Here is a 17273-nt window from a genome sequence, read left to right as displayed (position 1 = left end):
TTGGAATGAACACATAATACAAGCCTGGCAAACCAGAGTCAATTAAACTCAATCTGGTGACATCTGATAGACTATTGGGAGAAAGAAGTTCCCTCTTCCCAATGGGGTTACTGAAAAGAAGGGATAAAAGCCTGGAACTGTGTACTACTATCTTGCAACCAAAGGGGAGAGTCTATAGAGCATATAGAAAGGAAAACAATGCAAAGGTAGAGTTCTGGTTTGCTAAAGCTGATGAAATGCAACATGACAGAAATGCATTGGCTTTTACAATGGGGATTTATTAACTTACAATTTACAGTTCTTAGGCTGTGAAAATGTCAAACTCAAGGCATCAACAGGAAAATACCTGAACTCTGAAGACAGGCTGCCAGCATCTGAAATACCACTGTCACAGGGGAAGGCACATGGCCAGCATCTGCTGGTCCTTCTCTCCTGGGTTTTGTTGCTTTCAGTTTCTGGCTTCAGTGGCTTCCTCTTTATTTTCTCTGGGTCCTTTCTTAGCTTGTCTGGGGCTTTTCTCTGTGAGCTTCTCTTAACTTCACCTCTTAGCTTTGTATGTGTTTTATCCTCTTATAAGGACTCCAGTAAGTGGATTAAGACACACCTTGAATGGTGTGGGTCACATCTCAATTGAAATAACCTACTCAAAAGGTCCCACCCACAATAGGTCTGCACACACAAGAATGGATTAAAAGAACATGGCCTCAGAAAAGATAAAGCATAAAGATAAAAGATAAAGATAAAGCCCAGAAAGTATAGATAACAGTGTCAAACTACCATAGGTGATGAGCTGGTTATCAATTTATTGCCTCTCAGTTTCATATTCACCCTTTATTGACTGATCTATAAAAATACAGATAGGTGCTTTAACTATGTCTCCGTTACTAGATGGCATGATGTCAGTAGAGGACATTGGAGAGACATTGCACAAGAAAAGAGTTCTGGTGTGTTCACTGAGAGTGGGCTGCTTCTCCAGTGTCCAGCTCTGACAATAGTGGCACCTTCTCTAGCACCAGGATCCTACAGCATGTGCAGCTTCTCTAGCACTCAGTTCCTTCAGTGCAAGGAGAACCCAATGGCCAGCAGTTTCTTCAGCACCTCTCTCAGGTGGTTTTGTAGCAGAGTCTTCAGTGAGACACCTTTCCATGAATAGTTCTGCCCAGCATCCTAGAGGAAAAATTTCCAACAAGTTTTGCCACCATGTCATCTCTACTATTTAGCGAGACTGAATTTTCTGGAGTGCCTTCTCCATAAAAAGTCTGGATCTCAGCCTGGTGGAGGTGTTGATAAGGCAGAGAGGGAGGGTGTTGGGTAGTGTTCTTGTTTGCTAATGCTGCTGTTACGCAAAATACCAGAAATGGATTGGCTTTTATAAAGGGTGTTTATTTGGTTTCAAATTTATAGTCTGAAGGTCATGGAAATGTCCAAACTAAGGCGTCAACAAAGTATACCTTCACCAAAGGAAGGCCTACGGCATCCGGAAAACCTCTGTTAGCTGGGAAGGCACGTGGCTGGCATCTGCTAATCCCGGGTTGTGTTCTAGCTCTTCTCTCAGCTCCTGTGCATTCTTCAAAATGTTGCTCTTGGGGCATTTTTTCTTCTCTTAGTTTCTCTGGAGCAAACACTGGGCTAGCATCTCCAAAGTGTCAGCAAAAATCTGCTTTCAATGGCTGTCTCCAAAATATCTCTCTCAGCTGCTCTCCAAAATGTCACTCTCAGCTGCTCTGAGGTCCTTCTGTTTGTGAGCTCTTTTATAGGACTCCAGTGATCAAATCAAGACCCATCCTGAATGGGTGCGGGTCCATGTCTCCACGGAAATTATTTAATCAAATGTTTCACCCACAACTGATTGAGTCACATCTCCATGGAAACACTCAAAGGATTTCAACCTAATCAACACTAATACATCTGTCCCCACAAGACTGCATTAAAAAATATGGCTTTTGAGAGAGAACCTAAGATGGTGGCTAGGTGAGACAGGGCAAAAAAACACCTCCATGAAAAATACTAGATAAAAACCAGGAAGTGACCCAGAAGACCACTGCCAATGATACACTAGCCGGACAAGGTCTGCTAAATCCACAGGGAACGTGCATTTGGTGAAACCAGGAGCCTGTATTCTGAAACGAGTGAGTGAGTTGGCTACAAGTCCTGCGGCCATGCTGCGGTGTGGGGAAATGTGGGCTGGCATTTGGAGATGGACTAGTTCTTTAAAAAAAAAAGCCTGGGAGTGGCTGCAGATTTGATGGGGAGATCCGCGCAGTGAAGCACGGCGGGAGTGGGCTGAGCTAACGCCTCGGTGTCTGGCATGGAGGATACCCCTTCCCACACCCGCTGCTGATTGTCTCAAGACCAGAGGAGCAGAGGGGAGCCAAAAGGAGAAAAAAAACCGCATTCCTTGCAGCCATCTCCCCAGCGGGTGGGGGACGCTCCTGCCCAGGGCCAGACCCACAGCCCAGAGCCGTGCCAAGAAACCCAGTGTGACGGGGAATCTTTCCCACAGCACTACACACGGGCCACAGTATCGGCCATGGACAGTGGCCTTTAATACACCCACGGCTGATTGTCTCGGAGTTGGGAGGGTGGAGCTGTGAGGAAAGGGGGAAGTTAACACTTCCCATTCAACCATCTTTGAAGCGGGCTGGGAGCACCCCTGCATGGCCCAGTGACCCAGGGCTTCCCTGGCGGGCTGGTGCGCACTAGTGACATGGCGCGGCCCTCCCTCAGCAGAGGTCCTGGAAGAGCACAGCTGGGAAGGGGGAACCGCTCGGAAATCCCAGGGAACCTAAGCCAATACCAAGGACTTGTGGATCAGTGGCAGAGAACAGCCTTAAATCTCTGGGAACACCTGGGAGGTTTGATTATTAAAGCTGCCCTGCCGCACTAACCACCCAGACACACGCCCCACATTCAGGGCAGACAGTACTAGCAACACACCCAAACTTGGTGTACAAATTGGACCCCACAAGAGTCAGACCCCCACACACCACAAAGACAAAGTGGGGGAGAACTGACTTGAGAGGAATAAGTGACTCACGGAAGCCATCTGCCGGTTAGTTAGAGAAAGTGTACGCCACCAAGCTGCAGTTCTGTCAAATTAGGGATCAAGTAAAGCAAATGTCAAGAGGCCAAAAAAAACAGAAAATCTTAAAGCATATGATAAAACCAGATGATATGGAGAACCCAAACCAAAACACCCAAATCAAAAGATCAGAAGACACACAGTACTTGGCATAATTAATCAAAGAATTAAGACAGGCAACAAGAGCATGGCTCAGGATATAAAGGACATGAAGAAGAGAATGGCACAGGATATAAAAGGCATAAAGAAGACCCTAGAAGAGCATAAAGAAGAAATTGCAAGAGTAAATAAAAAAATAGAAGATCTTATGGAAATTAAAGAAACTGTAGGCCAAATTAAAAAGACTCTGGATACTCATAACACAAGATTAGAGGAAGCTGAACAACAACTCAGCCTCCTCAAGGACCACCAGAAAATGAAAGAACAAAAGAAAGAATGGGGAAAAAAAAATCGAAATGGATCTCAGGGTTACGATAAATAAAATAAAACATCCAAATTTAAGACTCATTGGTGTCCCAGAAGGGGAAGAGAAGGGTAAAGGTCTAGAAAGAGGATTCAACGAAATTGTTGGGGAAAACTTCCCAAACCTTCTACACAATATAAATACACAAAGCATAAATGCCCAGGGAACTCCAAATAGAATAAGTCCAAATAAACCCACTCCAAGACATATTCTGATCAGACTGTCAAATACTGAAGAGAAGGAGCAAGTTCTGAAAGCAGCAAGAGAAAAGCAATTCACCACATACAAAAAAAAAAAACAACATAAGACTAAGTAGTGACTACTCAGCGACCACCATGGAGGCGAAAAGGCAGTGGCATGACATATTTAAAATTCTGAGAGAGAAAAATTTCCAACCAAGAATACTTGAACCAGCAAAACTCTCCTTCAAATTTGAGGGAGAGCTTAAATTTTTCACAGACAAACAAATGCTGAGAGATTTTGCTAATAAAAGACCTGCCCTACTTCAGATACTAAAGGGAGCCCTACTGACAGAGAAACAAAGAAAGGAGAGAGAGATATAGAAAATTTTAACAGACATATATAGAGTATTACATCCCAGGTCACTGGGACACACATTCTTCTCTAGTGATCATGGATCTTTCTCCAGAATGGACCGTATGCTGGGGCATAAAAACAAGCCTCAATAAATTAAAAAAAAAAAAAATGAATTTGTTCAAAGCACATTCTCTGAACACAGTGGAATACAAATAGAAGTCAATAACCATCAGAGACTTGGAGAATTCATGAACACCTGGAGGATAAAAATGAGGGGGAGATGAAAACATTCCCAGATAATCAAAAGCTGAGGGACTTCATCACCAGTAATCAGTCCTATCAGAAATGCTAAAGGGAGCTGAGCAGGATGAAAGGAAGGGACACTAAACAATTGACTGAAACTATATGAAGAAATAAAGATTTCCAGTAAAGATCACATGGTAAATATAAATACCAATATACTGCATTTTTGATTTATAACTCCACTATTTACTTACTACAGGATCTAAAATACATAAACTATAATGATAAATCAGTGGTTTTGGACTCAATGTAAAATATGTAATTTTTGACAAGAACTACATAAAGGTGGGGGAATGATGGAGTATAGGAACATAGTTTATGTGTCATATTGAAGTTAAGTTGGTATCAAAGAAAAACAAGATTGTTATAGATGTAAGATGTTAAATTTAAGCCCCATGGTAAACACAAAGAAAATATCAGAGAATATGGCCATAGCGATGAAAAGTAGAGTAGGGGTTCTGAGAAGTGGGGGAAGGGGCAATGGGGAGTTAAGAAATGAGTGTAGGGTTTCTGTTTGAGGTGAAGGGGAAATTTCTAGTAATGGATGGTGGGAAGGTGATAGCATTGCAACACTCTAAATGTGATTAATCCCACTAATGGAATGCTAGGGAGAGGGTGGAATGGGAAGATTTAGGTTGTATATGTTTCCACAATTAAAAAAAAAAAAGTCTCAATAGACGACAATTAAATGCCAAGGATGATCCTGGATGGGATCTGAGGATGGAGGAGAGGAGGCTCAAAGGGACACAGATGGGACACACACACACACGGGAAATACAGAATGTAAGCTTTGTATCAATGTTGAATTTCTTGAACTTCTTAGCAGCGCTTAATGAGACTGCATAAAAGAATGTTCTTGCCCATGGGAAAGGTATATGTGAATTATATTGTTTGTTCAAAGATATGTGCAGCTTGCTCACATATGTTCAGAGGACAGAGCAATAGATGAAGGATGACAGATAGAGAGGGAGGGAGGGAGGGAGAGAGGAAGGGAAAGAAAGAAACGGTGGTGTGACAGGATGTTAAAGGTGGTGGATCAGGGTATCGGGGGAGGGGGTCGGGGTATGATGGAGTTCTATGTATGGGGGTTTGTACTGTTTTTGCAATGATGGAGTTCTATGTATGGGGGTTTGTACTGTTTTTGCAACTCTTCCTGTAAGATTGAATTTATTTCAAAATAAAATCTATTAAATTAAAAAAAAAAATATATATATATATGGCTTTTGGTGGGACAAAATATATCCAAACTAGCACAGGTGGGTAGGTGGCACTTCTTTAAGTGTTCTGTCTCAGCCCTAGGAAAAATACTGCTTCGTATTTTTGCTATTCCTGTACTCTTTAGAGTTTTCTTTATTTCTTACTAGACAATTCCTCTTTTCTCCAATTCCTTGTTATAGTTAATAATTCTTTAGACTCTTCCCGTTCAAATTACTGTGTGGTTTCTGCCTCCTGATGGAACTCTGAATGGCACAGTGGCGAGTGAGACCGGGCCCTGATGGCACAGGCTGAGCCTGGATCCGACTGGATCCAATGACCTTTTCCTCTGGACTTTTCAGTATATAAACCAAAACTTTTTTTTTTTTTCTTTATTTGAGTCATTTTGAGTTGGATTTTCTGCCACTGGCAAACTAAAGAGTCCTGATTATACAAACTGCAAAAGGGGAATGAACAATTAAGGGAACAAGGATTGTTTACCTAGAAAAAGAATTATCTTCTTAGGAAGCAGCATGAAACTAGGCAAATATTCATCATGTGAAAGATAAATTTGAACTTTATGGTCAATTTGAATTATAGGACCATAATGTAAGTTGTCATCTGGTGATAAAATGAGGGCCAGTGAGTGGAAGTCACAGAGAGAGAACATCTCAGTTCATCATGATAGCATGGGGGAGAATGGGATGAAGTGCCTTGTCCAGTTGTGAGCTCTGTGTCCCTGGGGGGGTTGGGGAGCAAGGGGCAAGGGATCACTGTCAGGTATGCTGTGGAAGAATTATTGCATTGGGTGGGAAGTGCGACTGAATGATTTATAAAGTCCTTCCCAAATGTAAGTTTCCACTATTAGGCTTGTGGAAATTCCTTAGCCCAAATCCTATTAGATGTTCCCAGTTAAGAGAAAACCAAACAAGGGCAACATTGTGAATTATGTGGATCACTTGGGAACTTTGGGTACTGCCAGATGTTATCATCAGATGCAAAGAAAATGGACTAAGTCACTAGATAAGGCTGTTTAAATAAAACTACTTTGCCTGCTAAGAACACAAAGCATTGCATGAAAAGCAGGAAAGCAATTACTGTAAATAAAACCATTCTGAAAATAAGCACATTAAACACTTGGTTTTAATTTGGCACCAGCATATTTACCTGAATCAGAATTAGATTGCTTAAATGAGTAGGTAAATGAGAGCCAGTGAAACCCAAGTTATGGAACATTAGGCTGGGAGGGGGACACACTGATCCTATTCCTGCTTTTCTGAGTGACCTTGCAGAGCGGGGAGAGAAAAAGAACTTGGTTCTGCTGAGCTTCAGTTTGTCCAACTATGAGGATAAACAAAGTAAGTCACATCTACATCAGAGTATGTAAAAGTTAAACAGGAAATGCCTACAAAAATAGAAAACAATGTATTAGTCTATTGACATATAGATGTTTTGAGTCAGAACCTTTTAATGCAGAAGTTGCTGGGTATAAATGAAACTAAAAGCTGAATCGCTTTAGCCTAAATTTCCAAATACCTTCCGAATTTATATAACTTCTAAAGACATCTGGTCCAAAACTGGCTAGTTCTAGCAACCAAGATCAATTGGTTTAACTTAAAGCAAACAGAGAAAGTGAAACTAAAACGTACAGAAAATCAGTAACAGTCTATTTCACAGGCCTAATATATTGAGGATGTCAGAGGCAACTTGCATCTGACATTTATTTGGAGTTATACTTTAGACCAAACATTTCAGCAAATCAGATCATCTCCTTTTCACCATCAATATATTTTTTTTCTTTTCTTTAAAAAGGAAAATAATCCAGCCAGAGCTCCATCACAGGTTTTGTGGAGCAGAACGTACTTTCAAGTTTAATTACTTGCTTTGTCCTTCTTTTTATTATTGTCCTGTTTATTTTTGCATGCAGACTGCATCCTGAGGAGGAAATCATTTTAAAATCTAATTCTTACGGATATCCTCATTTCAGGGACATTTTGTGATTGCCTATTTATTCTTACACAGAATGAGCTAAGGCAGAATTGAGTAGGAGACAAGAAGGGCAGGGAGAGCCCCTGCATTGAGCCTTTGCAATTCGGTTTCCCTAATTAGTTAAAAATCAATATCTAGATCAGATAGACTTACCCATGTTCAACTTACTCCAAAGCCTCGTGTATCATTTAGGGATCATTAGCTACAGCCAAGACCAATGCAGAAGAGCTTAAACATGCTCCTCCTCAGAGGAAATGGGTTTGGAAAAGCATATTCACAGTTGTTCTCCTGATGTCTAGGGTAATGAAAAGGACCCCTGAGAAAGCATTTATGGACCAAACTTCTACCACGGAAGATTAATTGTTTACAGACACTTAACAGATGCTCTAGTATAAGAAATGCTTTAAAGATGAGACAACAGAAGTGGGATAGTTGAATGAGCAGAACTGAACTCCAGGTGTGGACGTGTGTCTCTGTCAAGGCCCAGTGAGAAGGCTTGGGCTCTGTACCCCAGGGTGAAGAGATGGGAATGGTGGAACTTTCAAGAGGCCAGTCTCCAGAGACAATCACTTTGAGAGCTCTCCTCTCCATCTAGGACAATGTTTCTTTAGTTTCCTCATTGCTAATGCAAAGATCACGCAATGGGTTGGCTTAAACAATAGGAATTTATTGGCTCATAGTTTTGAGGCTAGGAGAAGTCTAAATGAAGCCCTCATTAAAGCGATGCTTTTTTCCCAAAGACTGGTATTTTGGGGTTGGCTGCTGATGATCCTTGGTCCTTGGCAATAAACATGGTGGCCTCTCCTGGCCTCTCCCATCTCTTCTGGGTTCCACTGACTTTCAGCTTCTAGCTGCTCCCTCTGTGGCTTTCTATCTTCAGAATGTCACTCTGCTTATAAAGGACTCCAGTAATGGGATTAAGATCCATCCTGATTGGGTTGGGTCACACCTTAACTGATGAGGTAGCCTCATCAAGAGGCCCTACTTACAATGGGTTCACACCCACAGGAATGGATTACATTTTAAGAACATGTTTTTCTGGGGTACATAGCTCCAAGCCCTCCAAGCCACCACAGAAAGGGAAAGACAGAACGAGGAACCCTATACAGTCATTGCCTGGCATAAACCTCGACATTGGCTCGACAATGAAAACAAAGGAGTACAGAGAAAGTCAAAGCAGGCACAGATGAGAGCAGCCATTTTGGTTGTTCAGCTGGAAGCCCAGGAGAGCAGGTGGCTGGGAGTGGCCCGTAAGAACACACCCTGAGAAGGGAGTCACTTTTCAAGGAAAATGGGTCTCTCCAGATTAGGATGGTGTCACCACAGCAATGGCAAATATCAAGAGGCCTCAACTGTACAAAAAAGACACTGAGGCCTCTGTGTTGCATCTATTTGAAATCTACTCTTCCTGGGTAGGCAAGACATTAGCACTGGCAGGCTTTAATATGTTTTAGAACATGAGTGATTAAGCATGGTTGTATTTTCTAAGGTGTAAAGGAAGAAGACACTGTTCCCTTCATAGTGCATGCTCCTAGGGAGGGGCTTATTGGGAAATGAGGTCCCAGGAGGAAACAGGTTTTTAGGTGTCAGGGATTCTGCCCCACTCTCACCACAGTTGCAAGTTTGTCAGTCTCCCTCTGGAGGGCTCTCCAGTTCCAGGAAAGAGTATGACCAGGTCTCTGGTACCAACCCGGCCCAGTGTCTGATACATAAAGATCCTGAGGCCACCCAGAACTCATGTTAACAGAGGAAACAAGGGATCGTGGGAATGGTTTGGGGCCAAAAAGCCAGGTCTCTGCCTTGCTGTCCAAAGCCTCCAAATAAAGGAATTTTTCCTATTTTCCTGTTTTTAACTCACAAGTGAAAAGTCTGCCACTTGAGTAAGTTTTTAGGTTAAAAGTAACCACTACCTAGGTATTTCTATATCTAGCCTAAATTTGATCCAAGCAAAAAATGGTAGAAGGGAGACCAAAATTCTTATACTTCTCCTATGAAACATAGTGTTATTCATTCATATGGGCTTCCTTGTGTTTTATAATCCAATTTTTGGTGTGTGTAAAAATTCATAATAGGAAAAAATGTAGAATGTTGGCACATATGTTTATCATGGTAAGGTGGTTTCAGAAAATGGACTAAGTTACAGATTAGATATGCATTTTTTATATTTTTTATTCTAACAATTGTATTTTCTCTACCAAAATAGAAAAATGAGAAACTATGTGAAAATTTTATCTGGTTCATCAAACACCTATCAATTTTACTGAGTCCCTTAAAACATTTTACAGAGTATCCCTTACAAAACGTTATGTGTAAGTAAGCATATGTATAATTTCAAAAGAAAAACAGAAAAAAAAAAGAAAGACACATCCATAAAGTAGAATATATTGAAAAATGACATTGGCAAGACTATTTAATGACATGGAGATGTAATGTTAATTGAAAGGAGCAGGACACAAAACTCTATATATAGTATAATTTAAATTTTAAATAAAATGTATATATTCACATTAAAAAGACCAGAAGAAACTACCACAAAATATCAGAAGTTGTTACTTCAGATGATGGGATATCCATCATCCTTTTTGTATTTTCCAAAATTTCTACGATGAACAATTTTTAATTAAAAAATAATCATTTTGGAGGCGGGGCAAAATGGCGGACTGGTGAGCTGTATGTTTTAGTTACTCCTCCAGGAAAGTAGATAGAAAGCCAGGAACTGTGTGGACTGGACATCACAGAGCAATCTGACTTTGGGCATACTTCATACAACACTCATGAAAACGTGGAACTGCTGAGATCAGCGAAATCTGTAAGTTTTTGTGGCCAGGGGACCCGCGCCCCTCCCTGCCAGGCTCAGTCCCGTGGGAGGAGGGGCTGTCAGCTCCAGGAAGGAGAAGGGAGAACTGCAGAGGCAGCCCTTATCGGAAACTCATTCTACTGATCCAAACTCCAATCATAGATAGACTGAGACCAGACACCAGAGAATCTGAGAGCAGCCAGCCCAGCAGAGAGGAGACAGACATAGAAAAAAAACAGCACGAAAAACTCCAAAATAAAAGTGGAGGATTTTTAGAGTTCTGGTGAACATAGAAAGGGGAAGGGCAGAGCTCAGGCCCTCAGGCTCAATGCAAATCCCGAAGAAAAGCTGATCTCTCTGCCCTGTGGAACTTTCCGTAATGGCCCTAATTGCTTTGTCTCTTAGCATTTCAATAACCCATTAGATCTGTGAGGAGGGCCCTTTTTTTTTTTTTAATCCTTTTTTCTTTTTGTAAAACAATTACTCTAAGAAGCCCAATACAGAAAGCTTCAAAGACTTGCAATTTGGGCAGGTCAAGACAAGAGCAGAACTAAGAGAGCTCTGAGACAAAAGGCAATAATCCAGTGGCTGAGAAAATTCACTAAACACCACAACTTCCCAAGAAAAGGGGGGTGCCCCCTCACAGCCATCATCCTGGTGGACAGGAAACACTCCTGCCCATCGCCAGACCCATAGCCCACAGCTGCCCCACGCAACCCAGTGTAATGGAAGTGCTTCAAATAACAGGCACACTCCACAAAACTGGGCGTAGACATTAGCCTTCCCTGCAACCTCAGCTGATTGTCCCAGAGTTGGGAAGGTGGAGCAGTGTGAATTAACAAAGCCCCATTCAGCCATCATTTCAGCAGACTGGGAGCCTCCCTACACAGCCCAGCAGCCCAGAACCGCCCTGGGGGGACGGCACTCACCTGAGACATAGCATAGTCATCCCTCAACAGAGGACCAGGGGGTGCACGGCCTGGAAGAGGGACCCACTTACAAGTCTCAGGAGCCATACGCCAATACCAAGGACTTGTGGGTCAGTGGCAGAGACAAACTGTGGCAGGACTGAACTGAAGGATTAGACTATTGCAGCAGCTTTAAAACTCCAGGATCACCAGGGAGATTTGATTATTAGAGCCACCCCCCCCTCCCTGACTGCCCAGAAACACACCCCACATACAGGGCGGGCAACACCAACAACACACGCAAGCTTGGTACACCAATTGGAACCCACAAGACTCACTCCCCCACTCACCACAAAGGCAAAGCAGGGGAGAACTGGCTTGTGGACAACAGATGGCTCATGGACGCCACCTGCTGGTTAGTTAGAGAAAGTGTACTCCACGAAGCTGTAGATCTGATAAATTAGAGATAAGAACTTCAATTGGTCTACACATCCTAAAAGAACCCTATCAAGTTCAGCAAATGCCAAGAGGCCAAAAACAACAGAAAATTATAAAGCATATAAAAAAACAGACGATATGGATAACCCAAGCCCAAGCACCCAAATCAAAAGATCAGAGGAGACACAGCACCTAGAGCAGCTACTCAAAGAACTAAAGATGAACAATGAGACCATAGTACAGGATACAAAGGATATCAAGAAGACCTTAGAAGAGCATAAAGAAGACATTGCAAGACTAAATAAAAAAATAGATGATCTCATGGAAATTAAAGAAACTGTTGACCAAATGAAAAAGATTCTGGATACTCATAGTACAAGACTAGAGGAAGTTGAACAACGAATCAGTGACCTGGAAGATGACAGAATGGAAAATGAAAGCATAAAAGAAAGAATGGGGAAAAAAATTGAAAAAATCAAAACGGACCTCAGGGATATGATAGATAATACAAAACGTCCGAATATAAGACTCATTGGTGTTCAAGAAGGGGAAGAAAAGAGTAAAGGTCTAGGAAGAGTATTCAAAGAAATTGTTGGGGAAAACTTCCCAAATCTTCTAAACAACATAAATACACAAATCATAAATGCTCAGCGAACTCCAAATAGAATAAATCCAAATAAACCCACTCTGAGACATATTCTGATCACACTGTCAAACACGGAAGAGAAGGAGCAAGTTCTGAAAGCAGCAAAAGAAAAGCAATTCACCACATACAAAGGAAACAACATAAGACTAAGTTGTGACTACTCAGTGGCCACCATGGAGGCGAGAAGGCAGTGGCATGACATATTTAAAATTCTGAGAGAGAAAAATTTCCAACCAAGAATACTTTATCCAGCAAAGCTCTCCTTCAAATTTGAGGGAGAGCTTAAATTTTTCACAGACAAACAAATGCTGAGAGAATTTGCTAACAAGAGACCTGCCCTACTGGAGATAATAAAGGGAGCCCTACAGACAGAGAAACAAAGAAAGGACAGAGAGACCTGGAGAAAGGTTCAGTACTAAAGAGATTCGGTATGGGTACAATAAAGGATATTAATAGAGAGAGGGGAAAAATATATATGACAAACATAAACGAAAGGATAAGATGGCTGATTCAAGAAATGCCTTCACGGTTATAATGTTGAATGTAAATGGATTAAACTCCCCAATTAAAAGATATAGATTCGCAGAATGGATCAAAAAAAATGAACCATCAATATGTTGCATACAAGAGACTCATCTTAGACACAGGGACACAAAGAAATTGAAAGTGAAAGGATGGAAAAAAATATTTCATGCAAGCTACAGCCAAAAGAAAGCAGGTGTAGCAATATTAATCTCAGATAAAATAGACTTTAAATGCAGGGATGTTTTGAGAGACAAAGAAGGCCACTACATACTAATAAAAGGGGCAATTCAACAAGAAGAAATAACAATCATAAATGTCTATGCACCCAATCAAGGCGCCACAAAATACATGAGAGAAACACTGGCAATACTAAAGGAAGCAATTGATGTTTCCACAATAATTGTGGGAGACTTCAACACATCACTCTCTCCTATAGATAGATCAACCAGACAGAGGACCAATAAGGAAACTGAAAACCTAAACAATCTGATAAATGAATTAGATTTGACAGACATATACAGAACACTACATCCCAAATCACCAGGATACACATACTTTTCTAGTGCTCACGGAACTTTCTCCAGAATAGATCATATGCTGGGACATAAAACAAGCCTCAGTAAATTTAAAAAGATTGAAATTATTCAAAGCACATTCTCTGACCACAATGGAATACAATTAGAAGTCAATAACCATCAGAGACTTAGAAAATTCACAAATACCTGGAGGTTAAACAACACACTCCTAAACAATCAGTGGGTTAAAGAAGAAATAGCAAGAGAAATTGCTAAATATATAGAGACGAATGAAAATGAGAACACGACATACCAAAACCTATGGGATGCAGCAAAAGCAGTGCTGAGGGGGAAATTTATAGCACTAAACGCATATATTAAAAAGGAAGAAAGAGCCAAAATCAAAGAACTAATGGATCAACTGAAGAAACTAGAAAATGAACAGCAAACCAATCCTAAACCAAGTAGAAGAAAAGAAATAACAAGGATTAAAGCAGAAATAAATGACATGGAGAACAAAAAAAACAATAGAGAGGATAAATATCACCAAAAGTTGGTTCTTTGAAAAGATCGACAAGATTGACAAGCCCCTAGCTAGACTGACAAAATCAAAAAGAGAGAAGACCCATATGAACAAAATAATGAATGAAAAAGGTGACATAACTGCAGATCCTGAAGAAATTAAAAAAATTATAAGAGGATACTATGAACAACTGTATGGCAACAAACTGGATAATGCAGAGGAAATGGACAATTTCCTGGAAACATATGAACAACCTAGACTGACCAGAGAAGAAATAGAAGACCTCAATCAACCCATCACAAGCAAAGAGATCCAATCAGTCATCAAAAATCTTCCCACAAATAAATGCCCAGGGCCAGATGGCTTCACAGAGGAATTCTACCAAACTTTCCAGAAAGAACTGACACCAGTCTTACTCAAACTCTTTCAAAACACTGAAGAAAATGGAACACTATCTAACTCATTTTATAAAGCGAACATCAATCTAATACCAAAACCAGGCAAAGATGCTACAAAAAAGGAAAACTACCGGCCAAACTCCCTCATGAATATAGACACAAAAATCCTCAACAAAATACTTGCAAATCGAATCCAAAGACACATTAAAACAATCATACACCATGACCAAGTGGGGTTCATTCCAGGCATGCAAGGATGGTTCAACATAAGAAAATCAATCAACATATTACAACACATTAAAAATTCAAAAGGGAAAAATCAAATGATCATCTCAATAGATGCTGAAAAAGCATTTGACAAAATCCAACATCCCTTTTTGAGAAAAACACTTCAAAAGGTAGGAATTGAAGGAAACTTCCTTAATATGATAAAGAGCATATATGAAAAACCCACAGCCAGCATAGTACTCAATGGTGAGAGACTGAAAGCCTTCCCTCTAAGATCAGGAACAAGACAAGGATGCCCACTGTCACCACTGTTAGTCAACATTGTGCTGGAAGTGCTAGCCAGGGCAATCCGGCAAGACAAAGAAATAAAAGGCATCCAAATTGGAAAAGAAGAAGTAAAACTGTCATTGTTTGCAGATGATATGATCTTATATCTGGAAAACCCTGAGAAATCGACGATACAGCTACTAGAGCTAATAAACAAATTTAGCAAAGTAGCGGGATACAAGATTAATGCACATAAGTCAGTAATGTTTCTATATGCTAGAAATGAACAAACTGAAGAGATACTCAAGAAAAAGATACCATTTTCAATAGCAACTAAAAAACTCAAGTACCTAGGAATAAACTTAACCAAAGATGTAAAAGACCTATACAAAGAAAACTACGTAACTCTACTAAAAGAAATAGAAGGGGACCTTAAAAGATGGAAAAATATTCCATGTTCATGGTTAGGAAGGCTAAATGTCATTAAGATGTCAATTCTACCCAAACTCATCTACAGATTCAATGCAATCCCAATCAAAATTCCAACAACCTACTTTGCAGACTTGGAAAAGCTAGTTATCAAATTTATTTGGAAAGGAAAGATGCCTCGAATTGCTAAAGACACTCTAAAAAAGAAAAACGAAGTGGGAGGACTTACACTCCCTGACTTTGAAGCTTATTATAAAGCCACAGTTGCCAAAACAGCATGGTACTGGCACAAAGATAGACATATAGATCAATGGAATTGAATTGAGAATTCAGAGATAGACCCTCAGATCTATGGCCGACTGATCTTTGATAAGGCCCCCAAAGTCACTGAACTGAGTCATAATGGTCTTTTCAACAAACGGGGCTGGGAGAGTTGGCTATCCATATCCAAAGGAATGAAAGAGGACCCCTACCTCACACCCTACACAAAAATTAACTCAAAATGGACCAAAGATCTCAATATAAAACAAAGTACCAGAAAACTCCTAGAAGATAATGTAGGAAAACATCTTCAAGACCTTGTATTAGGCGGCCACTTCCTAGACTTTACACCCAAAGCACAAGGAACAAAAGAAAAAATAGAGAAATGGGAACTCCTCAAGCTTAGAAGTTTCTGCACCTCAAAGGAATTTCTCAAAAAGGTAAAGAGGCAGCCAACTCAATGGGAAAAAAATTTTGGAAACCATGTATCTGACAAAAGACTGATACCTTGCATATATAAAGAAATCCTACAACTCAATGACAATAGTACAGACAGCCCAATTATAAAATGGGCAAAAGATATGAAAAGACAGTTCTCTGAAGAGGAAATACAAATGGCCAAGAAACACATGAAAAAATGTTCAGCTTCACTAGCTATTAGAGAGATGCAAATTAAGACCACAATGAGATACCATCTAACACCGATTAGATTGGCTGCCATTAAACAAACAGGAAACTACAAATGCTGGAGGGGATGTGGAGAAATTGGAACTCTTATTCATTGTTGGTGGGACTGTATAATGGTTCAGCCACTCTGGAAGTCGGTCTGGCAGTTCCTTAGAAAACTAGATATAGAGTTACCATTCGATCCAGCGATTGCACTTCTCGGTATATACCCGGAAGATCGGAAAGCAGTGACACGAACAGATATCTGCACGCCAATGTTCATAGCAGCATTATTCACAATTGCCAAGAGATGGAAACAACCCAAATGTCCTTCAACAGATGAGTGGATAAATAAAATATGGTATATACACATGATGGAATACTACGCGGCAGTAAGAAGGAACGACCTCGTGAAACATATGACAACATGGATGAACCTTGAAGACATAATGCTGAGCGAAATAAGCCAGGCACAAAAAGATAAATATTATATGCTACCACTAATGTGAACTTTGAAAAATGTAAAACGAATGGTTTATAATGTAGAATGTAGGGGAACTAGCAATAGAGAGCAATTAAGGAAGGGGGAACAGTAATCCAAGAAGAACAGATATGCTATTTAACATTCTGGGGATGCCCAGGAATGACTATGGTCTGTTAATTTCTGATGGATATAGTAGGAGCAAGTTCACAGAAATGTTGCCATATTATGTAACTTCCTTGGGGTAAAGTAGCAACAGGTTGGAAGTAAAGCAGTTATCTTAGGTTAGTTGTCTTTTTCTTACTCCCTTGTTATGGTCTCTTTGAAATGTTCTTTTATTGTATGTTTTTCTTTTTTGTTTTGTTTTTTTTTTGTTGTTTTTTTAATTTTTTTTTCCATACAGTTGATTTAAAAGGGAAGAACAGGTTAAAAAAAAAAAAACAAGGAAAAAAATATGTAGAGCCCCCTTGAGGAGCCTGTGGAGAATGCAGGGGTATTGGCCTACCCCACCTCGATGGTTGCTAACATGACCACAGACATAGGGAACTGGTTGTTTAATGGGTTGAGCCCTCTACCGTAGGTTTTACCCTTGGGAAGACGGTTGCTGCAAACGAGAGGCTAGG

The 17273-nt window shown here is 40.5% G+C and overlaps 1 protein-coding gene across 4 annotated transcripts in view; it reads right to left on the bottom strand.

Annotated features, from left to right (window-relative positions):
- Window positions 1-17273, bottom strand: part of NDUFAF6 (NADH:ubiquinone oxidoreductase complex assembly factor 6) — a 149238-nt gene that overhangs the window by 48794 nt on the left and 83171 nt on the right. The window lies entirely within an intron of this gene.

Source organism: Choloepus didactylus, chromosome 14 (genome assembly GCF_015220235.1).
Source record: "Choloepus didactylus isolate mChoDid1 chromosome 14, mChoDid1.pri, whole genome shotgun sequence".
NCBI lineage: Eukaryota > Metazoa > Chordata > Mammalia > Pilosa > Megalonychidae > Choloepus > Choloepus didactylus.
The sequence above is the reverse complement of the archived record's forward strand: the minus strand, read 5'-3'. Positions and strand labels throughout refer to the sequence as shown.